This window comes from Schistocerca americana, chromosome 3 (genome assembly GCF_021461395.2).
Source record: "Schistocerca americana isolate TAMUIC-IGC-003095 chromosome 3, iqSchAmer2.1, whole genome shotgun sequence".
Lineage (NCBI taxonomy): Eukaryota > Metazoa > Arthropoda > Insecta > Orthoptera > Acrididae > Schistocerca > Schistocerca americana.
Genome location: NC_060121.1, coordinates 735,245,339 through 735,270,197, shown reverse-complemented (window position 1 = coordinate 735,270,197; position 24,859 = coordinate 735,245,339). Strand labels below are relative to the sequence as shown.

At 43.6% G+C, this 24,859-nt stretch overlaps 1 long non-coding RNA gene across 1 annotated transcript in view; it reads right to left on the bottom strand.

Moving 5' to 3' along the window:
- Window positions 1-2,289: 2,289 nt before the first annotated feature.
- LOC124607341 overlaps window positions 2,290-24,859 on the bottom strand; it is a 225,276-nt gene continuing 202,706 nt past the window's right edge. The window contains exon 2 of the long non-coding RNA XR_006978810.1: window positions 2,290-2,526. This is a non-coding gene — a long non-coding RNA (uncharacterized LOC124607341). The remainder of the gene's footprint in view (window positions 2,527-24,859) is intronic.

Genomic DNA, 24,859 nt, shown 5'->3' with positions numbered 1-24,859 from the left:
AAGTACAACTAATTGCCAACAAAGAAAGAAAAGTAAGCCTATTACAAGGACTTGAGGTAAACGGATATTTAGCTCAAAATCCTCAGCTGGTTCTGAACGATCAATTATAGCTGAGCACATCCCCATTTTTAACACTTTACACGATGCTATCAGCCAGCCACATACCCACTAACCACCACAATGTCACATACTGCTACATAAAAATTAAAACATAATAGAATTTCTTGTTTTGTACCTCACAAATTTCAACAATTCAACCTGTAATACTTTAATGTTTTATATTTTAACCATTTACTATGTTTAATATTGCCAATTGCATAAAATCTTTTGTTACATTGTAAAACATCTTGTTACTCAATAAAAGGTACTCGTGCTCACTTAGTTCTACACAAATGTCAAAACCTCACAAACTATGACTTCATAGCCATACAACATGTAATTATGTGTTAATTATGTATTCTAATTATTGTGTATAATACTGTCTTTTGCCTAAAGTTTAGTTTACAATGTTAAAAAAACACGTTTGTTGCACAATTTAAATGAAGAGTACTCAGTTTAACAGTTTCTCAGCCAATGTCAAGACCACAAAAAATGACCATTTAACCTGTAGTTTAATTACTTATTGTGCCTAACAATGTCCATTGTGCAAAGTGTAACTTCAGCATTAAGAAACAAGTTTGACACACAACACTTCATATTAGTGATTTTATCTTCACCTTTAATGTTTGGTTGCCTAAGAACCAGTGTCCCTTCCAGACGCTAGTCAGTTGTATCCTGAAGATGGACTAATAAGCTGAAAACTAGTTAGAAATAAACAAAAATCACTAGAACAAAAACAGCCTACTTGTTATTTAACCTTACAATGTATATGAAGTTTATTGCAACACATACAAATAATATTTTCCGATGGAAGATATACACAACAAAATAACTGAAAACAAGTCACTCCTTGAATGTTGAAAGAACAATAAAAATATCTGAAGGCTGAAAGCCTGAAAATGTAACAATAAACTGAAAGTTCGAGAATCCAATATCTGTACACTAAGTGTGCCACAATCATAATCCAGAAGGGACATGCAGATGTACAAGTCCTGAGGGGATGAACAAAAATTAAAGTCGAAAAGGGACACACAAAAGTTCAAGTCCAGATTAGAGATTACTGCCAATGAAAGACAAAGACAAATATTACCAAGTTCATCCACTGGTCATGGCATTGGAGGCCACGTCTCTTCAGTGTAGAGACCATGAAGGTTCATAGCAGGTAGCTGCTGGAGGCAGAGGCAGGTGGCTGCAACTACGTAGTGGTGGCTTCAGAGTGAGAACCTGAATATGGGAATGCTTTTGGAATCAGTGCCTGGCTCATGAAACTCATTGACAGCAAACTCCCAAGTGGCGGCCTAAACGTCGCCCAGGTGCCAAGACAATGCTGGTACTGCTTTCAGCACAGGGCCAGTGCCCTTTTGTGGCACTTGGGTTGGCCCTGGTGACCATGCATAGCACAGACATCCCTTCTCTGCCATCAGAATAGCTGTCACCTTTGCCATATAACTGGTTTGCATTCTTGGTTGCTGGATATGTACATGAAAGTCCTCGACACAGGAAGGCAGGCCTCTGACTTTGACATTCTGTGATGAGGTGCAGAAGTCCAAATACCTTGAAACTTACTGGAAGATTAAAACTGTGAGTAGTAGGGCAACGGCAGGTCAGTACATTTTGTTAGTGCTGGTTGCCTACATCAGAAGCAAATCTATTGTTCTGTTCCGTGTCAGCCTCTAGCCTATTGTTCTCTTTAGACTGATGGGTGTTTTACCTATTGTTCTACATGACTTTTGATATAAAATTGACATCCAACTTAATATGGCAATTATTTAAATTGACAGGTGATTAATTTATGACCTTAACCTGTTGATCTGCTAAGTGGATTATGACCGCTGGGGGTAATTTGTCCTCTTGAGAAATCCTCACACTTCTTCCCCTACCCTCCTTCTTCCCCCACACTGATACAAGCACACTTTTGATATTGAATTAATTGACTAATTAATTAAATATCTCAATTAATTAACCCCTCTCCCTCTGGTAAATTGCCCAACCTCCCACTCCCCATACACACCTAAAAATGGCGGGTCTGTACTGGAGAGGAGGCATCCCATGGCACAAAATTCAAATGCATTGCAATGGATATACTGTTTACTTATAAAATTCAGTTCACAGAGGTTGGATCTTTCTTACTCATCATTCTCTTCTGTAATGGGAGATGCAGGTCTTGTAAAATACATAGAAAATAACTAATTGAAAATATATCACTTATTATTATTCTGATCACACAAGGAATACCATTAACATAACTCATTGCAAGTAATTACACTGCTAACAATCTTTTGCACCAACTGCAGGGCATTGCACCACCACTCCCTGATTGCACCATGTGCCAGCTGCTTCATGTATTCCTGCATGTGCAGGAAGCACTACACCAGCCTGGGGCATAGCAACCCCTGTCACATTGGCTGTCACACAGCCAGATGTCTCCTGCAACACACAGAACAGAAGTCACGCTAGTTGCAGAACAAAGCATCAGGTGATGGCAAACCTTTGACACTGATACCTGAGAAATTCCTGTCAAAACAATATCCCCCCCCCCTCTCTCTCTCTCTCTCTCTCTCTCTCTCTCTCTCTCTCTCATGCTCAAGTGTCCTCCCCAATAGCTGAGTGGCCAGCACGACAGAATGCCATGCACATGGGCCCGGGATTGATTTCCATCTGGGTCAGAGATTTTTCTCGGCTCAGGGACTGGGTGTTGTGTTGTCATCATCATCACCATCATCACCATCATATCATCTCCACTGATGTGCAAGTCACTGAAATGGTGTCAACTCAAAAAACTTGCACCAGGTGACCGTTTTACCCAGTGGGAGGCCCTAGCCACATAATATTTCATTTCATGTTCGAGTGGATGCTTCCTGTTTGCGTGAACCATCATAGGCAAAAAACACACAGATCAAGATGCCCCCCTAAGCCCTCCTCCTTTCCATCCCCCTCCACTGCCCACCTCAAAACTCATGCAGACCTAGCATTAGTAGTCAGTACATCCCTTTCTTCTCACACTACCACTGATATGGAAACTTGTAGTGGGTGTAACAAAAACATTCGAGAAAAAGTGGCTAGTGTCTATCATGTACCACAGTAATGCCATCTTTGTCTTGAACAATGTAATGGATGCCTAGTAAACCACCCGAACTGTGCCAACACTTGGCAGTTATTGATATGGAATTGCTCAATTTTCCACAGAAAATACATGCAACACATGTGAACACAGAGACTGCCCAACACTTATTGAGTATTCTTTCACTATTCAGCTAACCAGAGGGCATCACCGCCAGGACTTGTCCCCATTGCCAACGAGAACTTTTCTTTGTGCCCACTGCTCACAACAGTCTTAATCCTGAAATATCAATTCATCCTGGCCATCGGCTACCTCTGCTATGCACGCCACATGTCAAACTGTGTCGTCCAAGAAAGCAGCCATATACGAGGGCAGTTCAATAAGTAATGCAACACATTTTTTTCCTCGGCCAATTTTGGTTGAAAAAACCGGAAATTTCTTGTGGAATATTTTCAAACATTCCCGCTTCGTCTCGTATAGTTTCATTGACTTCCGACAGGTGGCAGCGCTGTACGGAGCTGTTAAAATGGCGTCTGTAACGGGTGTGCGTTGCAAACAACGGGCAGTGATCGAGTTTCTTTTGGTGGAAAACCAGGGCATCTCAGATATTCATAGGCGCTTGCAGAATGTCTACGGTGATCTGGCAGTGGACAAAAGCACGGTGAGTCGTTGGGCAAAGCGTGTGTTATCATCGCCGCAAGGTCAAGCAAGACTGTCTGATCTCCCGCGTGCGGGCCGGCTGTGCGCAGCTGTGACTCCTGCAATTGCGGAGCGTGCGAACACACTCGTTCGAGATGATCGACGGATCACCATCAAACAACTCAGTGCTCAACTTGACATCTCTCTTGGTAGTGCTGTCACAATTGTTCACCAGTTGGGATATTCAAAGGTTTGTTCCCGCTGGGTCCCTCATTGTCTAACCGAACACCATAAAGAGCAAAGGAGAACCATCCGTGGGGAATTGCTTGCTCGTCATGTGGCTGAGGGTGACAATTTCTTGTCAAAGATTGTTACAGGCGATGAAAAGTTTAAAGCCATACCCTCAGCCAGTAAAGTCATGGTTACAGTCTTCTGGGACGCTGAAGGGGTTATTCTGTTCGATGTCCTTCCCCATGGTCAAACGATCAACTCTGAAGTGTATTGTGCTACTCTTCAGAAATTGAAGAAACGACTTCAGCGTGTTCGTAGGCACAAAAATCTGAACGAACTTCTCCTTCTTCATGACAACGCAAGACCTCACCAAGCCTTCGCACCCGAGAGGAGCTCACAAAACTTCAGTGGACTGTTCTTCCTCATGCACCCTACAGCCCCGATCTCGCACCGTCGGATTTCCATATGTTTGGCCCAATGAAGGACGCAATCCGTGGGAGGCACTACGCGGATGATGAAGAAGTTATTGATGCAGTACGACGTTGGCTCCGACATCGGCCAGTGGAATGGTACCGTGCAGGCATACAGGCCTTCATTTCAAGGTGGCGTAAGGCCGTAGCATTGAATGAAGATTACGTTGAAAAATAGTGTTGTGTAGCTAAAAGATTGGGGAATAACCTGGTGTATTTCAATGCTGAATAAAACAACCCCTGTTTCAGAAAAAAAAATGTGTTGCATTACTTATTGAACTGCCCTCGTATTTATCAGTGTAATTACAATTAACTATTACTATTGCAGCCCTAATCTGATGACTTTCAACAAAGAGTGAAATATTCTGAATATCTTCTCCTGAGGGCTGTGGCTCTGGAAATATCGATATCTATATCACTCTTATCACTGGACATAATTTTCCATGTAAAATCCTTCATCCTCCTTGTGGCTATTGGTGCATTGAAATTGCAGTCTCCCATCTCATATCCGTATCTCCCCTATGATCTGACGGTCATTTTCTTTCCACATGTTGGAACAATGACCACAGTAGCTTTACATCCCGAAACATATTTATAAGCCTGCCGATCACAGAGAATCTATCACACATCCCCTACTAAGTATAATACTTCGCCAATAACTGACTACTGTTGGTACTAGACAACATTGAGCGAAATTCCCGATGGATGAACATGCGTCATTTGTTTTTCTTGCGAGTGGTACCAATGTGTCTTGGTAAGAGAGACCTAATCGTCTTTTAAGTGGTCAGGTGTTAAAAACACGATCTCAACGACCATGTTACTGTCACCCTGCATCAAATGGAGTCTCGGTTCTACAGGCACATACAGATATCACTTACGATATCCATGTTAAGTACTATACATGCTTTGTATATCGATGTATGGTACTGCTTCTGAATGAAGTGGTCTTCCATAACAATACCGTGATACTGACTACAGACGGTGACAGCATGGTGTGTATTAACAGAACGAAAGTACACATGCATGTTGTCAGTGTTGTAAGCTCATAATAAAATCACCACCGGATTTTTTAGCTATTTGGCTAAGGAACGTGGTATTAAGCCAATATTTGCAACCTCCTCTTATTGCTGCTAGCTATTTCCCATGCTAACAAACTGTATTTGTAACAATTCTATCTTTACACAACGCAGACAGTGTAACAGGGGTTCTGCAATATACCCACAGGGTTATGGGCGAGGGAGGATGATAGTTGTTGAGGTCATATGAAATGTATAAAATCCTATGACTAATACACCGGATTTTCAAACCTGCAGTATTACGCTTTCTGGTAGAAATACTGTCTGCAATTTGAAATCGAGTGGCTCCTTGCAACCACATTCTTGCATTGGATCCTGTGGAGAGGTGTTAGCGATTATAGAAACTGGTGGATCATATTCATGGTACAATCATATCTCGAAACAAGTCATCTTTTTCGAATCTATTTGCTAAAGGCCTGATACAGCAAAACTCCCTCGAGGTTTTAGACAGTCCCTCCGCATCTTTTAACTATTCCTTAGTTTTTGCCCTGGCCTCCCAACAACTTTGTCCATATCATCATTCCAATTTAAATTGGAACTGAGAGGAAGTCTGAAAGTGCTATGTCTAAGACCTTTAACATCCTGTGGAGAAACAGGGTGAGCTGACGTAATGCGACAGGACTGTGTTTTGACCACTTGATGGAAATGGGAATATGTTGTCACAGCTCTGCCAACCGTGTACATTGTGTAAGGCCAGGGCCAAACGAAGCTTTCTCCTGCAACATGAGATAGTAGAAAACAGTACGAGTAGTTACGGTAGTGCATCTTATTGGGAAAATTAGAAATACTCCACATCATACGAGAACTGGAAGGAGGACGAGGATTTTGCTACTGCATTGCGGTCCGTCTCCAAACTACATGCAGGCACTGAAGTCCTAATGAGATCTGCGTCCATGAGGGTGCATTCGTATCTGTCACCTAAACATTCTCTCTATCCTCATCATTTTGTACCACCCAAGAGAGAAAAACTTTGAACTGTAAAAACTCCACTAACGTCACACAGCTGATAAGTCGACAAGGTATTACCACATACCTCTCCTCCAATGTATCAAAAACAAATACCGCCTGTGTGCTGAAATCGAGAATATGTGGCAATTCTATTAAATATACAGGTATTGGTCCATTGGAACAGGTGTCCAGTGATCGAAGCCACATGCACAGATCAGTGTAAAGCTTCGTCGCCCTTACTGTAGATGGACCATATCCTGCAGACTATCAATCACAAGAGAGGATCTCCATGTTGTTCTTCCAAAAGCAGTTTGATACATTGTTTTTCTGCTGTAACATATCCAAGCAGTGTATGACTACAGGTTTCTACACCGCCATACATTTTGTCTTTCCTCCACGACTTCGAGGTCGGTGTCAGGTGCTAAACTGACATTAACGTGTTTTGATCCATTGGCTCTCACAAAAAGCTGGAAATCATATGGTGAAAACTATACTGCTCCCACACTACACAGGATGGTTGAAATAAAAGACAGAGGCGGTGTATCTTACTGACAAAAATGTGGAAGACATCACAACATATGGAAACTGGAAGAGTTTATGGCACTGTAGATCATTTCCAAACACCTACCTGATGCTGATGACTTCTACATTTAATCTCAACATTCACAGTGATGGGATAGCAGATGTCTAGGTGTTCCATTTTGAAGAGACCAAGAACACTGATTTCTTGTATTGCAGCCATGTATACAATGATTGTTTCGGTGCTGGCCATCCCCTGATAGGTGTTTCTCCCACCAAGACTCTCTCTGTCTCATACAAGTTGTGCCAGTCAATCATAATGCGGTAATCAATAGCATACCAGTGGACAGATGGGATGGAAAACACACTGTCAATATGGGACAATGTACTGTAACAAGGACCACAGTTGATAGTGCAATAATATATGATGACATGGAAATAGGAGAAGTTGAGAGTGTAAAATTCTTGGGATTACAACTTGATAATAAATTCGGTTGGGAGCAACATACTAACGAACTGCTAAAGCGCATAAACAAGTCTGATTCAGATTCAGATTCTTTATTGGTCATTCAGTATTATTACATGCAATAGACTTTGTCAGTTCACTTAACCTATTAACTTTACAAAATAAATTTTTACATATTTAAGTTGATATTGGGCATTTCTAAAAATTCTTCTAATGAATAGAATGGATTAGTTAACGAGAAGTTATGTACATTTTCTTTAAATAATTTGTCAGTCTTGATTGACACATTTTTAGACAATCTGTTATATATTTTAATTGTGTTTGCAATGCAAATGATGTTAGACATAGGAGACATAAATATAAAAAACTGGCATAGTTTGCTTGTTTTCACTCCATTGTGTCATATGGTATCATGTTTTGGGGTAACTCCACAAACAGAGAAAAAGTTTTAGAGTACAGAACCATATAATAAGAGTAATGAGTAGTGTAAATCTAAGAACATCAGGTCGAAACCTATTCAAAGAATTGGACGTATTAACCACAGCTTCTCCGTGTATTTATTCCTTAATGAAGTTTGTTGTAAATAATACATCTGTTTTTCCAACTAACTGCTTAGTACACAGTATCAATACTAGAAATAAGAACAATATACATAAAGATTTAAAATCACTTACTCTTGCCCAGAAAGGAGTCCCGTATTCAGCAACGCATATTTTCAATAAGTTACCAGCAAGCATTAAGAGTTTAGTTTCAGACAAGGCACAACTTAAACATAATTTAAAAGAATTTTTGGTGGCCAACTCCTTCTATTCGGTCCATGAGTTTCTCAACAAGTGCAGTAGACTATTTTAATGAAGATTTATTATGCTTTAATTTTTGAGAATACTTGGTTGTAACAGCCAAGTAACTACCTACTAGTAACCTAAGTGAATGATGAATGTATGGAAAGCAGATGTAAGTCTTAAGTCTGTAAATAGCGGAAGTTTAATTTTAAATCTTGTACATAATCTGACTGTTCTTAACTGAGGATCACTGAAATGAATAATTTACTTTAATTTTTGACAATACTTGGTTGTAACACCCAAGAAACTAGCAAATGTCTGAATGATGGATTTAATGAAAGCAGATGTGAGTATTAAACCTGTAAATATTAGAAGTTTAAATTTAATTCATTTACATAATTTTACTGTTTATTGACTGAGGATCATGAAAATTAATGAAACTCAACTTTTTCTAATTACATTTTTGTAATGTGTTTATCTGACATGTTCCACACCCAGGAGGATTCCCTCTTTTATGGGTCTGTGGAACGAATAATTAATCTAATCTAATCTCTAATCTAATCAATTTTAGTAATTTTGCCAGTTTTTCAATAATTTCAATGCTGACGCATAACACAGCAGCATGCTTTGTAATTTCTGTATCATCGCTAAACCATCCTTCACCACTGTCTGTGTACCATACACTAGATTGCAAATGTAGCTATATGACTGCACAGTACAGACATTCATATAGGTAAAAAAGGGTAGTGGTGGTCGCTATGCTTTAAGCTACCTATTTTAAACTGCTTTCCAGGTCACCCAACTACGTAACTGATGCAGATGGATTGTCAAAAATAGGAGGCTACTAACGGATTTTTGGCTGTGTTCTTGCAAAGCAGTGAGTATAACGCCATATATGTATCACAGAACTTCTGAAGAAATACCATAAATCGATATATAAAGCATGTATAGTTTTTAATGTGGATATTTCTAAAAATACCTGTATGTACCAGTAGCACAAAGACCGCTTTTTATGCAGGGTGACAGTAATATGGTCGTTGAGATAGTGTTTTTAACATCTGGTCGCTTATAAGAGGATTAGGTCTCTTCCTAAGACATTCTGAAACCACTCACAAGAAAAACAAATGAGGCATGTCCATCAATTGGGGATTTTCGATCAGTATTGTCTGCTGTCACCAGCATTCAGTTATTGGCGAAATATTATACTTAGTAGAAGATGTGTGATAGATTCTCTGTGACCAGCAGGGTTATAAACTTTGTTTTGGGGTGTAGAGTTACCATGGTCATTGTTCCAACATGTGTAAAGAAAATGACCGTCAGGTCAGAATGGAAGTATGGATTTGGGATGTGAGACTGCAATTTCAGTGCACCGATAGCCGTAAGGAGGATGAAGGATTTTACATGGAAAATTATATCCAGTGATAAGAGGGATATAGAACTGATATTTCCAGAGCCACAGCAATCAGGAGGATGTATTTCCGATACGTCACTCTTCGTTAAATGTCATCAGGTTGGTTGGTTGGTTGGTTTAAAAGACATTCCCATGACAGAAGGGCAACAAACACTAAAATGGACAAAAACGGACAAGAAAAGCACAGAGAGATGCAAGAAACATGTGGAAGACATCAAAACAAGAGAGCAGATTACCATGGCATGCTGACCATGGTAATCAAAAGGAGAAGTCAGCCACTCTGCAACACATTAAAATCTCCACCCTAAAAACACTAGGGTGGAGGACACAGAGGAACAAAGGACATGCACTTAAATTAGATCAAATGATAAGACCCACCCTTATGAATAAAACGGAAAACTAAAGCCGCTGTTGAGGCATTGTCGCCCAACACCGAAGGTAGGGTGCTGGGAAAGATAAAAGTCCGCTGCAGAGCAGCTAAAGTGGGCAGTCCAGCACGAGGTGGACAACCATCATTTGTGAGCCACAGCAACACCGAGGTGGGTCCTCACGATGGAGGAGGTAACCATGGTTAGCCACGTATGGCCAATGTGGAGCTGGCGGAGGACAACTGATTTCCTGTGGGAGGACTGCATGGAAGACTTCCACACATTTGTAGTCTCCTTAAAGACATGCAGTTTGTTGTGTGTACTGTTATGACATTCTGTCTCCTGAAGCCAAAAAACCCTGCAGTGTAAGACAGAATGCAGGTCAGTTTCGGAAATGCCCATCTCCATGTCTGGAATTCCGATGTGTCCTGGGGTCCACACAAACGCCACTGAATAATGGGACCATTCCATGGGATAGATGGACTCCTGAATGGACGTTACCAAAGTATGGCGAGGGTAGCACTGGTCGATAGCTTGTAGGCTGCTGAAGGAGTCAATACACAGGAGAAATGACTCACCAGGGCATGAGCGGATGTGCTCAAGAGCATGAGATATGGCCGTGAACTCTGCAGTGAAAACACTGCAGCCCCCTGGAAATGAGTGCTGTTCAATGTGTCCACCATGAAGCCATGCGAAGCCTACATGACTATCAGCCATCGAGACATCGGTGTAAACCACTTCATGGCCCTGGTACATGTCGAGAATCGACAGGAAGTGAAAATGGAGAGCCAAGGGTTAACCAAGTCCTTAGGGACACGATAAAGGTCCAGAAGAATCTGCAGCCTAGATGTACACCATGGAGGTGTACATGAATGGACCTCGAGGAGAGGTGGTAATGGGAAGGACTCCAGTTCAGATGGAAGGGACTAGATGCAAACCACAGTCATAAGCCCTGACCTGGGCCGCCGATGTGGGAGATGAACCACCATCGTTGGGAGAAGGAGAAGGTAATTGGGATGTGCAGGAGAACTACGAACATGGGCAACGTAACTGGTGAGAAATTGTGCATATCTAACCTTCAATGGAGGGATTCAGGCCTCCACCAGGACACTGGTCACTGGACTCATTCTAAAAGCTGCAATCGCTAGGCGAATGCCACACTGGTGCACTGGGTCGAGTAGACACAATTTTGAGGGCGCCGCCGAACTGTAAACCAGACTCCCATAGACAAGGCGGGACTGAACAAGGGCTCTGTAGAGCTGCAGCAGTGTAGAGCGATCTCCACCCCAATTGGTGTTGCTCAGGCAGCAGAGGGCATTGAGGTGCTGTCAGCACTTCCACTTAAGATGACGAAATCAATTTGGCGTCGAAAACCAGTCCTAAGACTCGATATGTCTCCACTACAGTGAGTAGATCGTCATTAAGGTAAAGTTCTGGTTCTGGATGAATGGTGTGACGCAGACAGAAATGTATGACACACGACTTCACAGCTGAAAACTGGAAGCCATGGGCTAGAGCTCATGACTGTGCCTTGTGAATGGCTCCATGTAGGTGCCGCTCAGCATTACCAGTACTGGAGGAGCAATACGAAACGCATACAGAGAAGATGAGATGGATGGCCCTACAGCTGCTGCTAGATCGTTAATGGCCACTAAAAATAGAGAGACACTCAATACGTAGCTCTGTGGAACGCCATTCTCCTGAATACGGGAGAACTATGGGAGGTACTGACTTGGACATGGAAAGTATGGAGCGACAGGAAGTTTCGGATAAAAATCAGGAGCAGGCCCCGGAGACCCCACTCATACAATGTGGCAAGGATATGATGTTACCAGATCGTGTCGTCAAAAAAGATGACAACCATATGTTGGCGTCTGGAACGGGCTGTTCAATTGGCAGACTCGAGGGACACAAGATTATCAATGGTAGAGCGACCCTGGTGGAAGCCTTCCTGACTTGGAGCCAATAGGCCACGTGACTCCATTACCCAACATAACTGCCAACACACCATATGTTCCAGCAGCTTACAAAGAAAGTTGGTGATGTTCATGGGCTGGTAGCTATCTACATCAAGCAGGTTTTGACCAGGTTTGAGCACCGGAATGATGGTTCTTTCCCGCCATTGCGATGGAAAGACGCCATTGCACCAGATCTGTTTGAAGATGACAAGGAGATGTCGCTTGTAGTCAGACGAAAGATGTTTAATCATCTGACTGTGGATCCAATCCGGCCCAGGAGCTGTGTTGTGCAGTGTGCAAGGGCACTGAGGAGCTCCCACTCTGTAAATGGGGCATTATAGGATTCACTGTGGCGTGTAGTGAACAAGAGGACTTTTCTTTCCATCTGCCTTTTGAGGGTGTGAGAGGCTGGGGGGGTAGTTGTCTGATGCAGATCCTCGAGCATAGTGCTAGGCAATCACGTTTGCATCCATAGATAACAAGCCATTGATGTTAATGCCAGGGACACCTACTGGGGTCTGATACCAAAAAGATGACATCTTCGTCCAGACTTGAGAAGGTGACATATGGCATCCAATGGTCAATACTTATCTCTCCGAACACTCCTGTTTCCGTCGTTTTATAAACCAGCAAACGTGATCAGGGAGCCGCTTAAAGACTATTAGGTGCTCTAGGGAAGGGTGCCACTTATGTCGCTGTAGAGCTCGCCGACGCTCTTTAATTGCCTAAGCGACTTCCTGCGACCACCAAGGGACTGTCTTCCGACAGGGACACCCTAAAGAACGAGGGATCGCGTTTTCCGCCGCAGAAATGATCGTTGTAGTGACCTGCTCAACGACAACATCGATGGCACCATGTGGGGGAGATTGAGCGGTGACAGCAGAGGTGAAGGTTTCCCAGTCTACCTTGTTTAAAGCCCATCTGGGTTGGCGTCCTTGGGCTTGACGCCAGAGGAGTGACAGGAAGATGGGGAAGTGGTCACTACCACACAGGTCGTCATGTGCTTTCCAGTGGACAGATGGGAGAAGGCCAGGACTGTAAACCCAGAGATCAATGGCTGAATAAGTGCCATGTGCCACAATGAAATTTGTGGGGGCACCTGTATTTAAGAGGAAGAGGTCGAGTTGTGACAGTAAATTTTAGACCTCCCTACTTCGGCCAGTAAGCATGGCGCCACCCCAAAAGGGGTTATGTGCGTTAAAATTTCCCAAAAGTAGGAAAGGTTTAGGGAGCTGATCAATCAGTACAGCCAATACATTCAGGGGTACTGCACCATCTGGAGGAAGATATACGTTGCAGACAGTTATTTTCTGCGTCATTCATATCCTGACAGTTGCAACTTGAAGAGGGGTTTGAAGGGGCACAGGTTCACTACATACTGAGTTCAGGACACAGACACAAACTCCACCTGACATTCTATTATAGTCGCTACGATTCCTGTAATATGTCTTATAGCCATTGAGTGCAGGGGTCTGCACTGCTGGGAACCAGGTTTCCTGGAGGGCAATGCAGAAAGCAGGTGTAAACCTTAACAGTTGCTTTAGCTCTGCCAGGTGGTGGAAAAAACTGCCACAGTTCCACTGGAGGATGACGTGATCATGAGACTGGGAAGTCATGAAACACTCAATGAGGCAGTCTATGCCTCAGGGTCACCTGCTGCCACCAGATGAGTACCTGTGCTATCGAGATCCATTGTGTCTGACGGCCCAACGACATCTAGGTCCTCAGTGGACCCTAGAATCTCCACCTCATCGTCAGACACAGAGCTTGGAGATAGTGGAGGTGTGGGTGCCCCAACAGGGCCTTGGTTCTTGCAGGTCTTTTTCTTTTTAGGTTTGTCTCACTGCTCCTTAGGTTTGTCCAGCTGGGAAGGTTTCACTGAATCAGTCTCAGAGACTGAGGAGGACCGTGAAGCCCTACAGCCAGCTACCTGTGGTTGCTTCAGCTTCTGGCGGGTGTCAGCTTTGCCACTGGCAGGATCCTGGGAAGGGAGTAACCCAGGGGATCCTTTCCTGGCGAGAGGAGCTGAAGAAGGGTTACACTCCTCCAGCTGAGAAATGGGACTGACATCCCTGATTGTTGGGGGGAGGATGTTGCTCCGTAAGTAGGTTGTGCAGGAGCAACAGGGAGGGTAGTGCCTCCCACCTTCAAGGGGGCAGGTGGAGTCTGGCAACTTTCAGAGCCAACTGTATGCAGTGCAACAGAAGATGGTAGAACCATTGTTGTAGTGGCGGTGTAGGTTGACGTCATATGCACAGGATGTAGCCTCTCATATTTTCTCTAAGCCCCAGTGTAGGTCAGTCGGTCCACGGTCTTGTATTCCACTGTTTTTCTTTCTTTCCGGAGAATCCTGCAGTCTGGCGAGCAAGGCTAATGGCGCTCTCCACAGCTAACACAGATGGGAGGTGGGGCACGGGGAGTATTCGGATGTGAAGGACATCCACAGTCTCCACAGGTGACGCTGGATGTACAGCGGGAAGATATATGTCCAAACTTCCAGCACCACATCAGGGGAGAAGTATATGGCTTTACGTCACAGCGGTAGATCATCACCTTGACCTTATCGGGTAATGTGTCACCCTCGAAGGCCAAGATGAAAGCACCAATGGCAACCTGATTATCCCTAAGACCCCAGTGGACGCGGCGGATGAAATGGACAACTCGTCACTCTTAATTGGCTTTCAGCTCATCGTCAGACTGCAAAAGAAGGTCCCTGTGAAATACGATTTCCTGGACCATATTTAAGCTCTCATGGGGTGTGATGGAAACAGAAACATCCCACAGATTTTCAAAGGCAAGTAGTGCCCATGACTGGGCAGAGGATGCTGTTTTGATCATGACTGACCCTGGCCACATTTTGGACAAGCTCTCCACCTCCCCAAACTTGTCCTCTAAATGCTCCACAAAAAACTGAGGTTTCATTAACAAGAAAGATTCGTCAGCAACTCTTGCACATATGAGGTGCCATAGGCGGGGGGGGGGGGGGGGGGGGGGGCAATTTGGGGCCCTATTTCTTAGCATTGAAGTTACACCTTGACTGCTTAGAGACTGCTGGTGTTTGACCACCAGCGAGAGATGACGTACTACGCTTCAAGACGTGTCATCCGCCCTGATGCCACGCACTCCAACCAGAGGCCCTCTGCATAGGCGCCACCTGGCCGCAGAAAAAGCTACCTAGCAGGATGGCCATTGTCAGGAGTCCCAATGCCCCAAGGTAATGGGCATCTACTCCTTGGCATACGTGGAGAGTTAATTGCGCAGGCATCAGCATAGCGATCCATGTGCGGTCAGGGGGCTACAACCAACAGGGTACATGATGGCCCCACCACAATGGACTGGCTACCATGCTAAATATCAGGCGCAAACGAGCTAAGAACTCCATTATCGTCGACAGCGCAAAAAGCGATATTACACAGAGAATGGAGGGAAACTCACCCAGGATGGTGACCTCGCCCAACAGCTTGAGAATGAGCAGAAGTGCAGATCCACGTCGATGAAGGATGCGAGAGGGCTCAGTGCATGATGGAGACTGTGCACCATGTAAGGCACCCTTTCCCAACAGGCTCGCTCTTCGGGAAAATTTTGCAAAATGGAGGTCAAACCCTACAGGGGACCATCACATAAAGGCCAAGATGTGTAAGACGTCTTTTAGTCGCCTCTTATGGCAGGGAGGAAAACCTCAGGCCTAATATAACCCGCAGACCCACAGGGGTAAATGTCATCAGAGTGGGGCTGCAATAGTAATATTTAATTGTAATTACTCTGATAAATATGTGGCTGGTTTCCTTGGATGACACAGCTTGACATGCACGGTGCATGGTGGAGATAGCCGGTATCCGGGATGAATTGACATTTCCAGCTTAAGGCTGTTTTGAGGGTGGGTACAAAGAAAAGTTCAGGCTGACTGACTAGTCAGTTCTTCCGCACGGCAATGGGAACAAGTCCTGGTGGCAGTGCCCTCTGGGTAGCTGAAGAGGGATCGAATACTCAGTATATGTTGGGCGGTTTCTGTGAGTGTGTGTTTTGCATATATTCTCTGTGGAAAATTGAGTGATTCAATATTGATCACTGTCAAGTGTTGGCACTGGACGTATTGATAATATTGAACTTCAATCATCCTCGACCCCCTACACAACTAGGCGCTCCTCTCTGATAGGCTAAGTCCAGCTGCAGTCCTGGCACAATAACTGTGATGTGTGTCCCATAGTGGCAACTGATGGTGTGCAACATTTGGCCTGGGACACTGCTTGTGGATATCAGGACATGAGATTGCAGGACGTGCAAATTTTTCAGTGATCTCTGACACTTAGCCATAACAACTATTACTACGATGGATGGTATTGTGATTTAAATGTGTCATCTTCTCAATACATTGCAGTTGACTCTCTTGCAGTGGTATTTGCTGTTCTCTCTATCATTTCATGCAATAGGCTCTTCCTCCACCTCCTGCTCCTCCTCCCAGATGTAATGGAGAGAACCAATTTAGGAATTCTATAGTGCTTTAAGAACCCAATTGCAACATCAAATTCTCAATTGATCGATATATTGTTTCCGATTTTTTTATAGTGAGCACGCATGTTTTCAGCCCCTCTCATTAATTTTTTAAGGACATAGCATGCAACTGAGCTGAAATTTGAAATTTTGAACTACCTCGAATGTAATGGACTTCCTACCAAATGACTTAACTGTGCCAGTATCAACTAACAGGAGGCAAGCGATACAAATCTGGAAGGGGGACCAGTAGGGTTTGGAAACTGGGCAGTTGTGGGAACGAATTCCTCCAAATATATCAGTCCTAGTATCCACCAATAGGATGCAAGGCAAAAACTGGATGCACACAAAAGATATCCGATTTAATTACTTAGTCAGTCAATCTAATAGATACAAGGAATATTTCCGAGACATCCACAGTTTGGGGGGTTTATCTGGTATCCACTATTGTGCTCAGGACAAAGGTCACGTTATTGTGGCATATGACTTCTTCTCGAATGTCTGTTCTACGTGCTACAGGTTTATAAAGCAGGTCTGCATGAGCGGTGAGGGGGGCATGGGAGTGGGAATGGAAGGGGGGAGAGGGGGGTACAGGGGTGCAGAGATGGGGAGGAGGGGAGATGGGGAGGAGGGGAGATGGGGAGGAGGGGAGATGGGGAGGAGGGGAGATGGGAAGATGGAGAGATGGAGAGGAAGAGGGTATTGTTTTGGTGGAAATTTCTCAGGTATCAATATCAAAGGGTTGGCATCACCTGATGCTTTGTTTGGAGATTGGCATGACTTCTGCTCTGCACGTCGCATGAGGTGGCTGGCTGTGTGGCAGTCGACTTGATGGTGGTCGCAGGGCCCTTAGTGGGTGTAGTTCTGCCTGTGCATGCATTACTTCTTTTCGATGTATTTTACAAGATCTGTCTCTCCCACTACAGCAGAGAATGATGAGCAAGGGAGATCCAACCCCTGGGAACTGAATTGTATTAATAAACGTTATATCCTTTGCTACATATTTGAATTTTGTAATCATGAGTTCATTCCTCACCAGCACAGACCACCATTTTCAGGTTGGGTAGGGAAGGATGAGGCTCAGCGGATTTACCAGAGCTAGAGGGGTTAATTAATTGTTTGGTTTAATTAATTAGTCAATTAATTTGATATCAAAAGTGTTGCTGCACTAGTATTACTCGTAGAAAATGGGAATTTTGTTAAAATTCGGTAAAGGGGATGAGGTCTGGGGCTGCTGGCAGTGTGTGTGGTAATAGTCGGCAGCCAGTAGGCCAGACAGAGTAAACATGGCATGGAGCTGCAGCGGCATATTGCACGTACTGTTTGGAGTGGAGCAACAGCGAGGCAGGGAACCACAGCGTTGCTTTAAGTTATTGCAATGTATGAGGCAAGGCAGTAGGCCAGAGCCAGGAGCCAGGAGCCAGGAGCTGCAGCGGCATATTGCACGTACTGTTTGGAGTGGAGCAACAGCGAGGCAGGGAACCACAGCGTTGCTTTAAGTTATTGCAACGTATGAGGCAAGGCAGTAGGCCAGAGCCAGGAGTGCCGTTTTGTAAGTGGCTGACATGTGGGAATTTACCCCTGCCATAGTTTCTGTCTCTCTCTGATACTACGTCAGAAGCGAGGGGAAAAGCAATATAAATAGTCAGGCACTTTTAGCTTGAGAAGTGTGCCAGGTCAGTCGAGAGTTGGGTCAGACCTGTGCTAGTCTACACTTATAGGGGCCAGTCTGGCAGCGATGCTGTAAATATTCTGTGTAAACCTGCACTTTGTTTCTATGTATTTGTTCGGGCTGTATTCCACCTCCGGGGACACAACACCGGGGTGGGACAGAATAGCAGCCGGGTACTTGGAGATTGAACATTCTGCCTGAAGGAGGACAGTGACAGCGAACTGCAGCGGGTCCAGGACGGGCCACATTCGCTTCTCACATGGCGTACCGGGGTCCGGGAGAGGCATACGCTGCGGGAGGCACAGCAGTGCTGAAACAGCGTTAGAGATGGCGGCAGGTATTGTCATCCGACAAACACCACTTGCGGCAAGTTGTGGCATAGCGTCCAGGAGGGGGTGGGTTCGAGTCCAGTCCTATCCTGGGAGCAGAAGCGGCCGAGGGCCACGGGTGAACAGTACAACCACATTCATCCCATGGTCAGACAGAGCAGAGCAAAAGGGGCGGAGGGCGGCGGGGACCAGGGACTGCAACAGTTTTCGGAATCGCGGGCAGTATAGCAGCGCTAGTCGCTATGCCTTAGCGGGCGGTGACCAGGTGAACGCGGCTGACTTCCATCGTCAGGTGGCCTTGATGACCACAGCAGTGGTGTTGGCAATCCAGGAGTGCTGAGACAGCCAGACTCGCGAAACAGTGCCCGGGCGGCGCACCGACATTACACTTCTGTAAACTAACTGAATAAGGGAATACTTCCGAATACCACTGGATCATTCTACACTGTCCCTTGACACTATTGAACTTGCTCGGCCTCCTGACGAAATACGGTGTGGTGGGTCCTGGCCTCAGCTCGGCCATCTGGAGTCCCGGGACCTACCATCGACGGGTCACATCAGTGTGCTTGTGTTGATGAGGTGAGTTTTCAGAGGGGATGAGGGAGGGGGAGGAGGAGAGAGGGGGGAGGGGTGGGAGTCTCTCAGAAGGACTACTGACCATAATCACTCAGTAGAAAAATGGCTAAGGGTCATAAATCAATCGGCTTTCTCAATTTAATTAAATTGCATATCGATCTGATAGAAAAAAGTGGTGCAGAGCAATAGTTTAAGGACCTGGTAATCAAAAGTGAACAGTAGGTTAAGGGCTGACTTGAAGCAGAACAACAGATTTTCCCCTGAATTTATGCTTTCCCCAGATGAAGGCAGCCCACACTAACAAAATATGCTGATACCCCTCTTTCCCTACTACTACTGTGTGCCAGACCGAGACTCGAACTCGGGACCTTTGCCTTTCGTGGGCAAGTGTTCTACCAACTGAGCTGCCCACGCACAATTCACGACTCGTCCTCAGTACTTTACTTCCATAAGTACCATATCTCCTACCTTCCAAATTTTTCTTGGAAGTTATCCTTCCAGCACTCCTGGAAGAAAGGGTACTGTGGAGACATGGCTTAGCCACAGCCTGAGAGATGGTTCCGAAACGAATTCTTCACTCCGCAGCAGAGTGTGCACTGAAATGAAACTTCCTGGCAGATTAAAACTGTGTACCAGTCCGAGACTCGAACTCGCGCTTGGGTAGTTCAGTCGATAGAGCACTTGCCCTCCCGCCCGGCCCCCGCCCCCCGCCCCCCCCCCCACGCCCCCCCCCCCCCACAAAGGCAGAGGTCCCATGTTCGAGTCTCGACCCAGTACTTAGATTTAATCTGCCAGAAACTTTGATATTGGCGCACACTCTGCAGCAGAGTGAAAAATTTAGTCTGAGTCAAGACACCTTGTCGCCTATTTGTAGTTTCACCAGTCTTCAACCACTTTCTGAATATGCTGACGACAGTACCATTCGAGCAGCGTACTAGCTTCATCATTTTTGACATGCTCGTTCCCAGGTGTGTGACAATAAAGATCTCCCCTTTGGCAAGGCCTTCTGGAAGGTCATGGCCGATTTCTTCCTCATCTTTCCATAATACGAGTTTATGCTCCATTGTCTCATGACCGCGTTGTCAATAGGAGGTTAAATACCATTCCTTACTTTCCTCAAAGTCGGTTACGTCATTGGATTTCCCAACTTCCGGCCTGCATCGTTCCTAGAATGATTTCCCATTCATATTTGCTACGCATGTATACTTTCCTAATAACTTCACGTATCCACATTACCACCAAGTGGCATTAAATATCACAGTGGGCAGTAGACATAATGGTTTGCTCAGCAATGTAAACTAAAGAAAGCAATGTGTTTGGCCGAGCGGTTCTAGGCGCCTCAGTCTGGAACCGCGCGACCGCTATGGTCGCAGGTTCGAATCCTACCTCGGGCATGAATGTGTGTGATATCCTTAGGTTAGTTAGGTTTAAGTAGTTCTGAGTTCTAGGGGACTGATTGTGGGGCGACGGGTGGAATTAATTGTTTATTTAAAATGTTTTGTGTAATGTAGAAAAGATGCATTTCCCGGCCGATTAACCATATGTGGGGCGGCGGGTGGAATTATTTGTTATATAAATGTTCCTATTATGTATTTAATGCTGTTGTTTGCCGTTCTCAACACTGGCTCTCTAACTACAATATTGGCCACCAGAAAGTGATTAACAAAATGTGAACCCTGTAATTCGAATTCCTAGTGCCCACTTCATCTGAGAAATACACTTATAGTTTCAGCTTATAGCTCTGAGAAATTAGGAGACTGTTTGGGATTCATAATCAAAAACGATTCTCTAAAAATGTTCACTATATTCTGAAAGTCACAGACCAAAAAGAATCCTCACAATCCAACTACCAGAGCAGTTCAGAGTCTAATGCGCTGATACAACTATAACTGTTCAAATTAAATGTTTAAGTGAATGCTCGCCATAATTTGATGATTAATGTTCATCAAACGCCACGCTAAATAATGGTAGAATGTCTGTCCTGCGACGGCACGTGAAAATACGACATACGAAAACTGAAGATAGATCATTAAAGTCATCCCAGAATTAACACTTCACTCGAAAATGATTTCATGGTTATGCGTATCCTGAGTAACTTATTACGGCATCGGAGGCTGTTTATAGCAATGATACTGACGCGACTCCCGGCACAGGTGGTGTGCTATTCAGCGTCTGGAGAGAACTGGGGCCTTTCTCTCTCGCGCAGCGTTCTTATATATAAAGCCGCGGTGCGGACGGCTAAGGGAACGCCTGATCAATTCCGCTCTCCCGACTAGCCGCTGGGCTAGTAATGCACCACTTTAAGTTATTGAATAAATCATCGCTTCCTTTGCTGATGGCCGATGAAGCTCTCAATTTAAATGTGCATTCAGCACACATGTAAGTAATCATAATAAAAGTCTGCCATGGCTAAGTCAAATATTTTGGGGGAGAGAATTAATTTAATTACACTACACGCAGTAGACGAGCTCTGAACTTGCCCTTTGGAGATAAGCTATCGCTATAGTTCTATAGTTATTCAACTGAAACTTCTCACATCTTTATGATTATAGCGGATCTCCCTTCTACGTAAATTTAAACATCCTAGCCTTATTTATTCGCCTACTTAATCTATCTTGCTTCCTTAATTTCTAAGACAAAAACCAGAAAATCATGAATTTCAACCAAAATTTTAATTTGTGAGATCCAGAATACTGTTTCTACTAAATTATTATGCAAAAGGAATCTAAATACAAATTTTTAAATTTCTAGCTCTTTTCTGTAGCGCCAATGATTTTTACAGAAAAACGTCCAAATTTCGAAAACGGTTAAAGTTTTTGAACTGATATTCAACACATATTGATTTAGTATTACTCCTGACATGCTAACGTTTCAGATTATTTACTTGATTTTTAAAGTATTGCGCAACATTTATGACGTCAGAGCTAGTTACAGCGGACTAGGCTGGCACACAATGGAAAGACTGATGTGAATTTTTTACGGCGTGAGTAGGCTGCTTCCCTACATCACCCTCTACTTAATTTTTTTATTGTAAATGGAAAAGAAAAAGAAGAAAAAAATTTAATTACAAAAGGGAAGCAAGAGTACAGCTTAACTCCCTATGAAAAGTTAAAATTGAAATGTAAACATATAGAAATATTAAAAGAAAACTGATTACCTACTTCAATTATATAAATTGCTGGCATGTTCACTGCCTCTTAGGCAACATTATCACTCAAAATTTAAGCAAAATCAATGAAACACTTTGGCATACATATTGCCTTAGACAAACAAACACATAAAAATATGTAAAATTATGAAAATCTTAAATCCATTAAATACATTTTTACATATACAAATTCAAAGAAAATAACACAGTTATTCATGATACATAAACAGATAATTATATCTTAGCAGTCTTTTCTAAACCTGAAAGAAACTTTCACAAATCATGACAATTTCATTTTTACACACGTGGTTGTAGCCGCTTTGGCTGGCGTTCTACACTTCCATTCACAAGGGTAGATGAGGGGAAGTTGCTATGGTGTGCGTCCTTCACGTTCACTCTAAATTACATGGGAAAGGGGAGGGGTCACTATGAGTTTTGTCCAAGTTACTCCACGCTTTCACGCAGCTACCAGGCTGCCATTATCTGGTTTGTCCTGTAGAACAAACAAAAAGAGTGCCTCAGACTCTGTTCACTTTATATTTGAGGGTGGGTCACAATGGTTCAAATGGCTCTGAACACTATGGGACTCAACATCTTAGGTCATAAGTCCCCTAGAACTTAGAACTACTTAAACCTAACTAACCTAAGGACATCACACACACCCATGCCCGAGGCAGGATTCGAACCTGCGACCGTAGCAGTCCCGCGGTTCCGGACTGCAGCGCCAGAACCGCACGGCCACCGCGGCCGGCAAGGGTCACAATGAAATGGGGATATATACATTTTATCTTTCTATATGTTACTGGAACAAAGTTAACAGAACCTTTTCAATTTTACACTCGCGGTTACTTAACTGTCATAAAATCGGTAACCAAAGGGCTCAAAACGCCGTTAGTCACGTACTAGAGAAAATTTATGTTCAAGGCATAGAATCATAAATCCTATTTAATCGCAATTTATCATTTCTGGGCCGGAACACTGAACCAATGCTCGGTACATTCTTGATACGTTTGTATTTTTTTACTTAGCTGACTCATCTTTGATTATCTTATCCTTAGAGATAGTATGAGTATATTTGATTAGTAGTTGTCTTCTCAGTCTCTTTGTACATGTGAGTAACTTGTGGTAATAGTACAGTTCTGAGTGTTCAAAACACACTACGTTTAGTTGACAACTAAATCCACTTATTGGTCCTCTGCTGCTGTGTCAATTCCACATCTGCAATTATGTACTTACTTCATCGAAGTGTATTTATGCTGAGCTATAAATAATGTTTCACGTGTGCCATTATGTTACTCAATTATGTTGCTAGTGTATGTACTTATTTAACACTCACTCTATTAACATTTAAAGCATAGGATAGCACATTTATTTCATATCTATAGTGTATTGCAGCTGATCAGTTTGCTCACGTGGCAATCCATTTCCACTCGATCGGTCGCTGAAACCACAGGTAGTCTCTCTCGACCTACCACTAAAGTGCATTAAGTAATTATGGACGAACGTAATGCTAAATTCCTTAAACCTATAGGACACCATAAGCTGCTCTGTCTCATCTAACATAAGGGTACCTATGGTCGCATTCACGCCTCCAACTTATAACCTCAATACATGTAGGTGTGTCCTGTCACACACTACACCGAATAACGGCCAGTTCCAACCTTATACATATTTCAAAGACGTGTCCTTCACGTCTCAACCACAAACACTGTTCAATTCTATTACACTGCCATTCCTTGCTACACAAGGAGAGTTCATTCTTACAACTTATCTGCATATTTTTCATAACACTAAGCAATCTCTTTTACTATTAATTAGTTAGCTCTACAGCATACAATAGGTTTCACTGCAACTTCAGATCCTGCTTGTACACGAATTTGTATATCTTTTTAAATAACTGTTGGTGGACCATTTCCAATAAAACAACACTTTGTACTTACAATATTACCAGGGTTCTATACATACTTGTTACTCAAATAAATTTGTATCTTAATTACATCATACTTCTCTGTTGTTTATGTCACAGTTAGGTTTGTCACAGTAGGTATTTTTTTTCTTCTTTTCACTAATCGGTGGATAGAATGGTTACAGAACTCATGGCTTGATAACCATGACGGAAAATTTTTGTATTGAAAAGAAGGAGTCGAGACTTTGGTAGATAGGAAAGATGAAGAATGAGTGAGACCTGAAAAGGAAAGAACATCTCACACAGCTGGGACTGCACAGCTGCCACATGTGTAGAGGTTACAGAACTCATGGCTTGATAGCCATGACGGAAAATTTAATGTGATGGAAAGAAGAGGTCGAAATTTTAGATGGACAGAAAAGATGAAGAGTGAGTGAAATCTGAATTGGGAAAGAAGATCGCACACAGCTGGGACTGCACAGCTGCCACACTTTGTAGAGGTTACAGAACAACCTCCTCCCTACAGAATTCATTGGTTTCAGAAAATTTTCGTATTGGAAAGAAGGGGTCGAAATTTTTGTAGATAGGAAAGATGAAGAATCAGTGAGACCCGAAATGGGAAAGAAGATCTCACACAGCTGGGACTGCACAGCTGCCACACTGTGTCGAGGTTACAGAACAACCTCCTCCCTACAGAATTCATTCACTA